The sequence below is a fragment of the Castor canadensis genome, chromosome 15 (assembly GCF_047511655.1).
Source record: "Castor canadensis chromosome 15, mCasCan1.hap1v2, whole genome shotgun sequence".
Classification (NCBI taxonomy): Eukaryota; Metazoa; Chordata; class Mammalia; order Rodentia; family Castoridae; genus Castor; species Castor canadensis.
Window position 1 is genome coordinate 37,371,061 of NC_133400.1, and position 12,387 is coordinate 37,383,447.

Sequence of the window (12,387 nt, forward strand, 5' to 3'; positions counted from 1 at the left end):
AAGATTTTTTGTAACTAAAAATATAACAAAAGTTCTCATTTTTCTGTTACAAAGTTTTGTATGTATTTAGAAGCCACTGCTTTGACTTCTCTATATCCCTGTAATTGAAAACTTTTATGTCAAGTGTAATGACATTTAAGAATACAAGGTAGGGCATTTGACGGAAAATGGGTAGAACTGGAGATCATCATGTTAAGTGAGATGAGTCACAAAAATAAGTGTCACATGTTTTCTCTCATGAATCTAGGTGGGGGGAGAAAAGCATGAAAGTAAAGGGACTAGTAGGAATGTGGGAGAATAAAAGGGGAGAGGGATAAAAAGGGTAATGGGGGTAAAACATGGTCAGAAAGTACATTAAAAGCAATATATGGAAATATAGTGAAACTCCTTTCTACAATTAATATATGCTAAAAACACAAGCAGGAAATAAACACATGTTACCACTTTTATCATCACTTCTATTATTATTTAAAGTTTATTTTCTGGGAGGGCAAGAATAAGCATATTTCTTGTAACTTTTAATGTCTGCTAATGTAGAACTGTAAAAATGAACAGTTAGCAGTCCTTCACCCCCAAATGTAAAGCCTTTTAAATTTATTTGTAGAGCAAATGTGAAATTTGACTAATTTGATGTCACATTCTAATACACTGGTAAATCTGGAGACTAATATTTGAGCTCAAGTTACTCATCCTGTAACCTCCTGGATTTCTGTTCAAAGTCCACCCAGGCAGAAAGTTATCAAAACCTCATCTCAAGAAAAAAGCCAGGCATGGAGGTTCATACCTATAATCCCAACTACACAGGATACATAGGAGAATCATGGTCTGAGGCCCCACCCCAAGACCCTATCTGAAATAAATAAAGATGAAAGAAAGAAAAAAAAAGATGAAAGAAAGAAAGAAAGGGGGGGGGAGGGAGGGAGGAAAGGAAGGTAAGAAAGAGAGGGAGGAAGGAAGGAAGGAGGAAAGGAAAGAAGAAAGAAAGAAAGGGAGGGAGGGAGGAAGGAAGGAAGAAAGGAAAGAAAGAGAAAGAAAGCAAAAAGGGCTGGACCATGGCCTAAGTGGTAGAACATGAGTCTTGGAGCTCTAACCAAAGAAAAGAACATTCTGTGGGATAATTTCAAAGTAAACAATATGTATAATTATAGTATCAGAAGAATATAAAAGAAAGCAAAAGAAGTATTTGAAATAATTAGTAGTTAAGAGTTTTACAAAATTAATGGCCCATACCAAATCACAGATTCTGTAAGTTTTAGAAAACACCATGCAAGATAAATACCAAAAACTCTGCACCTAAGCATATCATGTTCAGACTGCAGAAAAGCAAAAATAAGGTCCTGGGTTCAATCCACAGCACTAGGGGGGAAAAAATCTTCAAATAAATCAGAGGAGAAAATACCTTACTTATACTTACTTGTAGCAGAACAAAACCATGCAAATAAAAAGAGTAAAATTACACATTTAAAGTGTTGAGGTGGAAAAAGAAAGAAAAAAAAAATCTACCCACCTAGAGTTCTATATCCAACAAAGTTATCTTTTCAAAAGTGAAGGAAAACCGAACATGGTAGCACACACCTGTAAACCCTAGCACTGAGGACACTGAAATCCCAGCCTGGGCCATGCAGTGGGATAGTCAGAAACTGAAGGAATTCATCATTAACAGACCTGTCCCCTCAAGGAGTATTGAAAGACACTCTTCAGGGACTTCTTTTCTTTTGGGAATACTAGGGTTTGAACTTCCCAAGCAGATGTTCTACCATGCCTCCAGCCCCTTTACTCTGCTTATTTTGGAGACAGGGTCTCACTTTTTGCCTGGAATCAAGATCCTCCCAATCTCAGCTCCCAAGTAGCTGTAACAGGCATAAGCCACCATCTCCCAGCTTATATCTACCTAAGTAAGGAAGAGATAAAAGGAGATAGTCAGATCTTATATCTTTCTTATTCTTGGCTCCAACAACAATATCCAGGTCACAGTTGAAGAAGTAATCCCCTGTTATGTGTGTGTAGCAGGAAGGGAAATAATATTTTTAAGACTGTCAGAGCTGCTGTTCTCATAACTAAGGCCTGTCCTCAAGGGAACCTCATTTACCAAAGCTTAACCTCTGTGGGATCCACCAGAGTCTTAACTGATGTGAGAGAAGTGAAATACCCAACTCCAGATCCCTCTGCCTTCCTGTCCCACCTAAGAGGCAGGCAGGTACTGGGGACAAGACTGAGACCTGATTATAGGCCTGTAGAATACTGAACCTCCCCCACAAATTACCACAGGGATTACAGGTGAGCAAGGCTCAGGCCTTAGTACTTTAGTTTTTTTCTTTTTGCATCCAGTATATCAAACTTGGGGCCTTGTACGTGCTAGGTAACTGTTCTACCAATGAGCTACACTCCCAGCCCTCTCGTCCAGACCCTATCTAAAAAATGAATCTCTAAGGAAATTTAAAGACTATAGAGGAGGTTAAAAACAAGCACTAGAGGACACTTTAACCTCTGACATGCATAGCCATAGTCACCAGTAAATGCAACCATAGTTAAACATCAAACTTCATACTAGGGCTGGGTGTGGTGGCTCATCCCTATAAACCCAGCTACTTGGGAGGTGGATATAGGAGGGTCTCAGTCCAAAGCCAGCCCAGGAAAAAGCTTGAGACCCTATCTGAAAACTATATAAAGCAAAAGGGGCCGGGGACAGGACTCAAGTGGTAGAGCACTTACCTAGGAGTGGAAGGCCGAGTTCAATCTCTAGTACCACAAAAAAAAGGGAAAGAACATTATAAGTAAAGTAATAGACTAAAGGTCTATTTAGTTATTTTTACTCAATACATCATATCCAGCATTCAATAAAACATTACAAGGCATGCTAAAAGGCAAAAATAAAAAACACAGTTTGAATAGAGAAAGCAAACATCACAATCAGACTCAGTTACACAGTAAAGACTTTGAAATTATAAGGCTAAGGATTTTAAATAGCTGTGATTAATATTCAAAGTATGTAATGGAAAAAAGAAATGCCAGAAATCAAAAACAGTGTAATGGAAACCAGTGCCTCTGAAGGACTCATCAGTAGCTTGGACATGGCCCAGGAAAGTCTCCATGACCTTTAAAAATAGTTTTAACCAGATGCACCCACCTGTAGTCCCAATGATGCAGGAGGACAAGGGAGGAGGATTACTTGAGTTCAGCGTTTTGAGGCCAGCCTGGACATCATAATGAGACCTTGTCTCAAAAAATAACTTCATTTTTTAAAAACACCGTTTTACTTTACTAAACATTCTAGGTATGAAATGCTATACTAATGTCCCTCCCCATCATCTATACCATAATTAGTCACTCCCACATTGACTTGCTTGGCTTAGGAGACATCAGCAAACATGGTGTAAGTGCAGCCTTGCCAAGCCTTAACACCATGGGACTTCCCTTCTGGCAGCTCCCCTGCAACTGGGTGAGAGGAAGCACAGGCAGGCACCCACCCTCAGCCAGCCCACCAATCGAGAGATAATGAGTTGTAGACGTAGTTGTTCAGCAATAAGTAATTATGAAAAGGAATGTATTCTGCTTTGCTTGAAAGCCAAATATGAAAGAATAAACAATGAAACTGTCAACATTGATTAAAAGGGGGTGTTGCAATACAGACTTGAGTAGATGAAAAAGGTGAGAACTAAGGAGTTTTTAAAAATGTGCTTACTGACAGTCACAGCTTCAGTCATGTCCTCTGGGGAAAAGGTGCATGTGAAAGAAATTACTTTACCAAAGGAAAATTACAAGATATTTTTGTGTTCTATGTCTGTTGATAGCCAGTGATTGCTTACAGTTCAGTAACATGGAACAGTTTCCTGATCTAATGAACATTTATTTTGAAATCACGTGTTTCAGTAAAATAACCTAACTTGCAATTTGAGACTAAAAACATCTCTTCTCACCTTTGGTTGGGAAAGAAGTTACACATATTTTATCCCTGTCTCAGAAAAGGCAATTTTACTTTCTTGTGCTTTTTGTTGTTGTTGCTACTAAAAAGACCCATTATAGCAGAATGATCATTGGTTTGCCTTTCACAGAAGTATATACCAAGGCATGAGCAAAACTTTCCTATTTACTTCACCTATAAGAAAATGACCACCTGGAAACCAGAGTAGTTGTTTTTTAAATCAGAGAATGACAACCAAAGCATAATTAAAGGTGACCTCAAGAAAATTTGCCTTCTGAATGCAACTCAGAACACTGACTTACCTGGAGCCTAATGCAGTTGGGTTTTAGGAGATCTAGGTATCTCTTGCTTTGTTTCCATTTCTCACATACATTAGCAATGGCTTTATTCAACTCTCTCAGTAGATACTTATGTGCATTAAGCTATAAAAAAGCATTTATCAAAATCAAACTAAGGATAGTTAGCATATGACCCATTAATTTCACTCCTAGGTGATTCACCAAGAGAGATTAAAAACATGTTCACATAAAAATATGTACATGAATACATACAATAGCATTTTTCATAACAGCTAAAAAGTGAAAGTAAACCAAATATCTCTCAACTGATGAATGGATAAACCAAATGTGGTATGTTCACACAATGGAATGTTATTCAGCCACAAAAACATGAAAAATTCTATAACATGGATGAAACTTAAAAGGCTACACATTATATGAAAGGTCCAGAATAGACACATCCATAGCTAGAAAGGACATTAGTGGTTACAAGGGACTAGATGGGGGAAGAAATAGGAAGTAACCCAGTATCCATTAGCAGATACTTCCCATTTCTTCACTCCTGATGAAACTGTTCTGAGTTAGTGATGACCATGTGTAACCTTGTTAACATACTGGAAAACACTGGATGTGGCAGTACATGCCTATAATCTCAACACTCAGGATGTAGGCAGTAGGATGGCAGGTTAGAGACCAGCTCAGACTACTTAGTGAGACTCTGTCTATGACAACAACATAAGTTAAATACTTTAGTTGTAACTGCCTCTCCAAATCCATACAGTAGATGGTATTGTTATTCAGATTTTACAGATGAGAAGCCATTCAGTTACATTTGTATCCTTAAAGAGCTCCTGGTCAAAATTTGTGGCCTTTTCATCTCTGTATAAAAGATATACAGTGTTCATTCAATAAATGTTTAAGTGAATGAATACTCAAATGCTTGGGAGGGACAAACAAAATAGTGTTAAAACACATATCTTTGGCATTCAAATTCTGTATGTTTTCCATAATACCCGATGACAGGTCTCCTGTGTTCCCTGAACATTCATTCAAGACTCAGTATTTAAGCTGATTTCATATTACTATTCAAAGCCCAGGTGGATGTTTAACATTTAACACCTTAGGGGAAACTCACTTATAACCTGGCCACAGTGGCTCATGCCTATAATCCCAGCCACTGAGGAAGATCAGGGTTCAAGATCAGCCTTGGGGAGGGGAAGTGGCACAAACAGTGTATACACATGTCAGTAAACATAAAAATGATAAAAGAAAAAAGATTGGCCTGGACAAAAAGTGAGACCCTGTCTCAATCAATTAGCCAGGCAAGGTGGCATGCACCTGTGACCCCAGCTGCCCAGAGGCCATAAGTAGAGGATCACAGTCTGAGGCCTGCCCAGCAAAAATTCAAGACCTACTTGAAAAATTAAAAACCAAAGAAAGTTCTCAAGGCATGGCTCAAGTAGTAGAGCACTTGCCTAAAAATATGTTATGTGCTCCTGCTTCTAACGCACATGGTTTTCTTTGGAGAAATACATGTGTTTCTTCAATTTAGATGAATAGGACTATTTGGTACAAAATGAGCCTTTTTCAACCTTGAAACTATGATTTGGTGGAAATATTCCTCTCAAAAACTACTCAATTTTCACAGGGAAACAATGTGGTAGTTGCTGCAGCTTCTAACATAGATTGTTTTCTTTTGAGAGATACATGTTTCTTCAACTCAGCTGAATAGGACTGTTTGCATGAAACAGAGCCTATCTACACCTTGAAACATTTAAGTTCCAGGTAGTATTCTGTTCAAAAACTAACAAAATTCTTACAGGATAACAAGGTTCTAGATGCTCCTATTTCTAACACATATGGTTATATTTCGAGATATACATGTGTTTCTTCAACTTAGCTGAATAGTCCTGATTAGAGTAAAATGAGCCTTTCTCCATCTTGAAAATTATGATTTGAGGAAATATTCCTTTCAATCACAAACTCCATTCTCACAGGTAAACACTGCGCTACATGCTGCAGCTTCAAACATACATGGGTTTCTTGAACTTAGCTGAAATGGCCATGGAGCAAATATAGCCTATCTCCACCTTAAACACCTAAATTGCAGTAAGGTTTCCTTTCAAAAACTAAGTCAATTCTCACAGGGAAACTATGTGCTCGATACTCCATCTTCTAACGCAGATGGTTTTCTTTCAAGAGATACATGTGTTTCTTAAAGTTACCTGAATAGGCCTATTTGGAACCAAATGGATCTTTCTACTCCTTGAAATCTATGATTTTCACAAAGTGTTCCTTTCATAAATTGAGTCACTTCTCACAGGGAAACCATGGACTATATACTGCAGCTTCCAAAATATAGTTCTCTTTGGAGAAATACATGTGTTACTTCAAATCAGTTGAGTAGTCCTATTTGGAGCAAACAGAGAGTCTCTTCACCTTGAAACACCTAAGTTGAAGGAAGTATTTCTGTCAAAACTAACTAAATCTCACTGGGAAACAATGTGCTAGATGCTCCTGCTTCTAACATAGATGGTTTTCCTTGGAGACATTATGTGTTTCTTCAACTCAGCTGAATAGGCCTATTTGGAACAAAATTAGCCTTTGTCCACCTTGAAAACTATGATTTCCAGGAAGTATTCCTTTCAAAAAGTAAATGAATTCTCACTTGGAAACAATGTGCTCGATGCTCCTGTGTCTAACACAGATGGTTTTCTTTCGAGAGATACATGTATTTCTTCAACTTACCTGAATAAGCCTATTTGGAATAAAATGAGCCTTTCTCCACCTGGAAAAGTATCATTTGCAGACAGTATTCTGTTCAAAAACTAACTCCATTCTCACTGAGAAACACCGCACTACATCCTGCAGTGTCTAACATAGATTGTTTCTTTAGAGAGATACATGTGTTTCTTCAACTTAGCTGAATAGAGCTTTTTGGAATTAATTGCCATTTTCCACCATGAAAACTATGATTTGCTTGAAATATTCCTTTCAAAAACTAGCACAATTTTCACAGGAAAACAATGTGCTGGATGCTACACCTTCTAACATAGATGGTTTTCCTTGGAGAGGTGTATGTGTTTCTTCAACTCAGCTTAATAGGCCTATTTGGAAAAAAGAGAGCCTGTGTCAACCTTGAATAATCAAAGTTGCAGGAATTAATCCTTTCAAAAACAAACTCAATTCTCAAGGAAACAATGTGCTAATTTCTCCTGCTTCTAACACATGCAGTTTTCTTTCGAGAGATATATGTGTTTCCTCAACTCAGCAGAACAGGCCTATTACTAACAAAGAGAGCCTATCTCCACCATGAAAAATCTAAGTAGCAGGAAGTATTCCTTTCAAAAACTAACTCAGTTCTCACAGGGAAACAATGTGATAGATGCTCCTGTTTCTAACACAGATGGTTTTCTTTGGAGAAAACATGTTTCTTAAACTCAGCTAACTAGGCCTATTTGGAACAAATAGAGACTATATCCACCTTCAAACCCCTAAGTTGCAGGAATTATTCCTTTCAAAAACTACCTCAATTCTCACAGGGAAACAATGTGCTAGACTTAGGTGTTTCAAGGTGGAATAGGCTATATTTGCTCCAAATAGGCCATTTCAGATAAGTTCAAGAAACCCATGTATCTCTCCAAAGAAAACCATGTATGTTTGAAGCTGCAGCTATTAAGGCCCTAAGAATAGAAGCACCTACACATGTCTTTTTATGGTGCTACTTCCAGTCTAGTCAAAGGTCTTACCACATACTTCACACGTTTCACGTTTCATCACTTCTACTCCATTCAAGTATAATACAAACTATTCCAACAAAATGGCAGTCATGGGATTCTTTATGTCACCCATCAACTCCCTGGAAAAGATACCAACCATTGTTTTAAGAAGTTTTCCATAAATGGTATGATCCCAACTTGTAAAATGAATGAATTTAGCATCTGAGTACATAACATCACAAACTCCTCATATACTGCTCTGCTCACTTAGTGCATTCAGGGTCTTTCTGGAGCCACAGTCTAGAGCCCTCAGCACTACCACATACAAAGGAACTGACCACTTTTTCTTCATGGAGTATGTCTTTAAAGACAGCTTCTTTCTTGTTCTTAAGATACTCACTAGCTAAACTTTTTTTAATAAATAAATAAGGGAGTATTTATATAGTGACACTAAATTAACACAGGTCTTAGACTTGTAATTCTATAATAAGAAATTTTCAATAGATGTATCAGAACTGTAACCCTGTTAACAATTAAAATAGACTAACAGCAAAGGAAAGCAAATGATTTTCTAATTTTTTTATCATTTATCAAAAACAGGATTTTTTTTTTTTTTTTTTTTTAGCAACACTGGGGTTTGAACTCAGGGCCTCACACTTGCTAGGCAGGCATTCTTACCACTTGAGCCACTCCACCAGCCCTTTTTTGCGATGGGTTTTTTTAAGAACTATTTGCCCAGGGCTGGCTTCGAACTGCTGTCCTCTTGATCTCTGCCTCCTGAGTAGCTAGGATTGTAGGCTAAAAAAATCAGATTTTAATAGAATCCTACTTACTCTGAATAGCTTTGGTATAAGAAAGCAAATATATTAATATTGGAACACAGTCTGTTTCTTCATCCCTTCACTCTGCCAGCAAAAAGGATCATGTATTGGTCACCTCATGAGCAAAGAGCATGCTGATTTATATATATCATTACTTACACTTGAAAGACTCAAGGCAGATGTGACATATAATAAAAGCATGATCTTTTATGAAGTGAGAAAGTCAGAAAAGCCACTAAAGAAGGAGTACATGCTAATTTCAGAGGAAACGCTACTGGCCAAATCATTCATATGTTACAGCCCTGTGTAATCAAGTATATTTAATATTAAACCTGTGAATATATAATACTCTTCTTTCAAAGTCTTCATTTTTCCTAACCTCTGTTATTCATGTTAATATTTAGTTTGCGGTTCTCAAAATTACAAAGCCTCCTCACAAAGAAGTATTATCCCCTATTTTTATAAGAAAATATAATTTAACAATCACACTACATGGAACAAAAATCATGATTTTTCACTTAGCATGTACCCCTACAAGCAGTGAGAATAGTTCTAAAATTTTCAGTCTACCAAATATAACCCTTTGAAGTCATTTGAAATGATGCAGAGGACCTGAGCCCATCTTAGTGTGGGTCAAGGGCTGATCCATGTGCAGAACACTATCTTTTTCACCATAATTATCCTGTAGGGATATAAATGGATTAAACTCTCCCTCAGCAAATTGGTGTTCTTCATTGAAGATCCACCAGATTAACCAGCCACATCCTCTAGAAGGCATGCTTAAATAGCCAGGCTCTGGGTATAGAATGGGGCATCCCAGTCCTCAAGACATGAAATGAAGTATGGCCCTCTGGTCTGATTTATAAGAATCAACAAATGCCATGATAACAGCAATCCTTGACTGGGTATAAAATGTTACAGATTCCCAGATCACATCCAAGGACCCCGCTGTAATATTGCAGAGGAAAATAGTAAAAGAGAAACAACTATTATTGCAAAAGGTTGTGTTACATCATAAGAAGTCCTTCTTATAGAACAGTAAGACAAGTGTGACACTTCTTTTTCAACTGAAGACAGGATCTCAGGTGATGACAGTTGTGTGGGATTTGAAATTAAATCCTAGCTACACCACTGAGTACTTGTGTTTTTCATCAAATTGTCTAACCTCTCCATTTACTGATGGGGAAAAAACACACAAATGCTTGCTGTTTGGGGCACATTGAAAGCATTAGATACTTCTTCTTCTTGTTTATGTATTCATTGTGTTTGATTTATGTACTTTATACTCTTTCAGTGTTCTCTTTTACTTGATGTTTCAGAGTTGTCAGTTTGAGATTTACAAATACTTCTAGGAAGGTTGAAGGAGTGGCTCAAGTGGTAAAGCACCTGCATAGCAAGTGTGAGGCCCTAAATTCAAATCCCAGCACCACCATAAAAACACTTCTTGGAACAGTTTTCTCTTCCAAAGTAACACAAAACACTGGGTATTTAAATGTATATTTTTACCTCGTTTTTGTAGATCCCCTACTTTTTCTTAAGCCAGGTTAGTGCTAGAGGAGCTGTAGATAATACTGTTACATGAAAATTCCTTGTGGTTTAAGCCTTTCAGGGAAAAAGAATTCAGTGTTCTTATGACTTAGAAACAACACAAAAACAACACACGTATGTTCACATACCTAGAAAGATGAATTTTTAAAGACCTTTTTTCTTAGGTAATAAATTTCCCTTAATGCTTTTCCTAACTCTTATATGCACATTACTTAAATTTTGGTTTTGACAGATATTTGTCAGAACTAGTAGAGTTATCAAAAGGTCTTCTCCACTGTTTGTGGACTGTAGGCTTTCATAACTTCCCTAAAAGCAAAGTACATGAGAAGTAGCCCAATGTAATTTAATCTTCTTACTGCCTTATTGCTTAATTCATGATCTTTAAAAACAACACAACTTTAGAATGCATTAACCACTCAAAATTGCATGTCAGTGTAGTGTTCTCCTGGAAAATAAGAAGGAATCAATCTGATTCAAAGTGCTGAAGGAAAAGACTATTGATTAAGGATTCTATATCTGACAAAACTATCCTTCAAAAATGAAGAATCTTAGACATTCCCCAATAATCAATAACAGAATTCATCATTAGCAGACCTCTGAAAACTAGAGGAAGCCCTTCAGGGTGAACTCTGAGGGACACTAGACAGTAACTTGAATCTAGAGATCAGTAAAGATCACTAGAAATTCTAACTCTGGACAAATAAAAGTGCTAGTATAAATGAAGCTTTCTCGTGTAGAACTCATTTGTTTCCTAATCAACTTAAAAGATAACTCCCTCCAGGTGCAGGTAGGTCACACCTATAATCCAAGCTACCTTGGTTGGCTGAGATTGGGAGAATCAAGGTTCAAGGCCAGCCCAGGCAAATAGTTCACAAGACCCCATCTCCAAAATAACCAGAGAAAAATGGACTGGAGGTGGCTCAAGCAGTAGAGTGCTTGCTTTGCAAGCCTGAAGCCCAGAATTCAAACCCTAGTCCCACCAGGAAAAAAAAAAAAAAGACAACTGCAAACTGGGTGTAGTGGTACAGACCCGTAATAGTAGCAATCAGGAGGCTAAGGCAGGAGGATTGCAAGTTCAAGGCCAGCCTGGGCTATATAGCAAAACCCTATCTCAAAAGCAATGGGGAAAACATAGAAAACATTTAACAAAATAAAGCAGCAATAGAGAAATAAAACAAATAGTAAATAGTAGGTATAATGCTGCCTTATCAAAAAGTAAATGAAATACTCATCAAAAGACAAAATATCAGAATGGATAAAGGAAAATATGTATGCAAGATACCCTCAAAATAAAAGTTAAAGATAATATTTTAAAACTCTAAATATGTTTGCACCTAACTGAAGAAATGAAGTGAGAAATAAATAATTTAATGATAAATAATTGGAGCCAGGCTTGTGGTTCTCCCCTGTAGTACCAGGTAGAGAATGATTTGAGTCCAGGAGTCTGATCAGCCTATGCAACAAGTGAGAACCAAAGGAGAAAGTGGGAAGGAAAGTGGGAAAAGAAAATCTTATTTCACATTGTTTTATTTTTTAATGTAGGAATTTCCAGCAGTAGCTTTCCCTATAAGAACTGTTTTAGCTGCACTCTATAGATTTTAGTATATTGTGGTTTTTGTTTTCATTCACTTTTCTAACTTTTTGTGATTTTTTTTTCTTTGACCCATTCTTTATTTTGGAGTGTGCAGTTTAATTTCCACATATTTATGAATTTCTAAGATGTCCTATTACTGATTTTTAACACTGCTGCATTATCACTGGAAGAGAAAAGAAATGACAAAGCAAGCAGAAGGCATGAAATAGGAAATAGAAACAAAGTAAATCAATTAAACCAAAGGATGCTTTTTTTTTTTAATGTTAGCAAATTGACAAACCTTAGTTAGACTAATCAGGAAAAACAGATTTTAATAATAAGAATGAAAAATCCAGAACGAAAAAGATCATCTTATAGAAATAAAGAGGATTATACACAAGTTACCAAGCACATGAAAAGAGGTTCAACATCACTAGTTATTAGTGAAATGTAAATAAACCCCGTGAGACACTGCTTCACAGCAGCTAAGATACTGTAATCAAAGAGACAGATAATAACAGGTGTC

The 12,387-nt window shown here is 37.0% G+C and overlaps 1 protein-coding gene across 2 annotated transcripts in view; it reads left to right on the plus strand.

Moving 5' to 3' along the window:
- The window catches only part of Itfg1 (integrin alpha FG-GAP repeat containing 1), a 247,457-nt gene that overhangs the window by 228,167 nt on the left and 6,903 nt on the right, over window positions 1-12,387 (plus strand). The gene's annotated exons all lie outside the window — the stretch shown is intronic.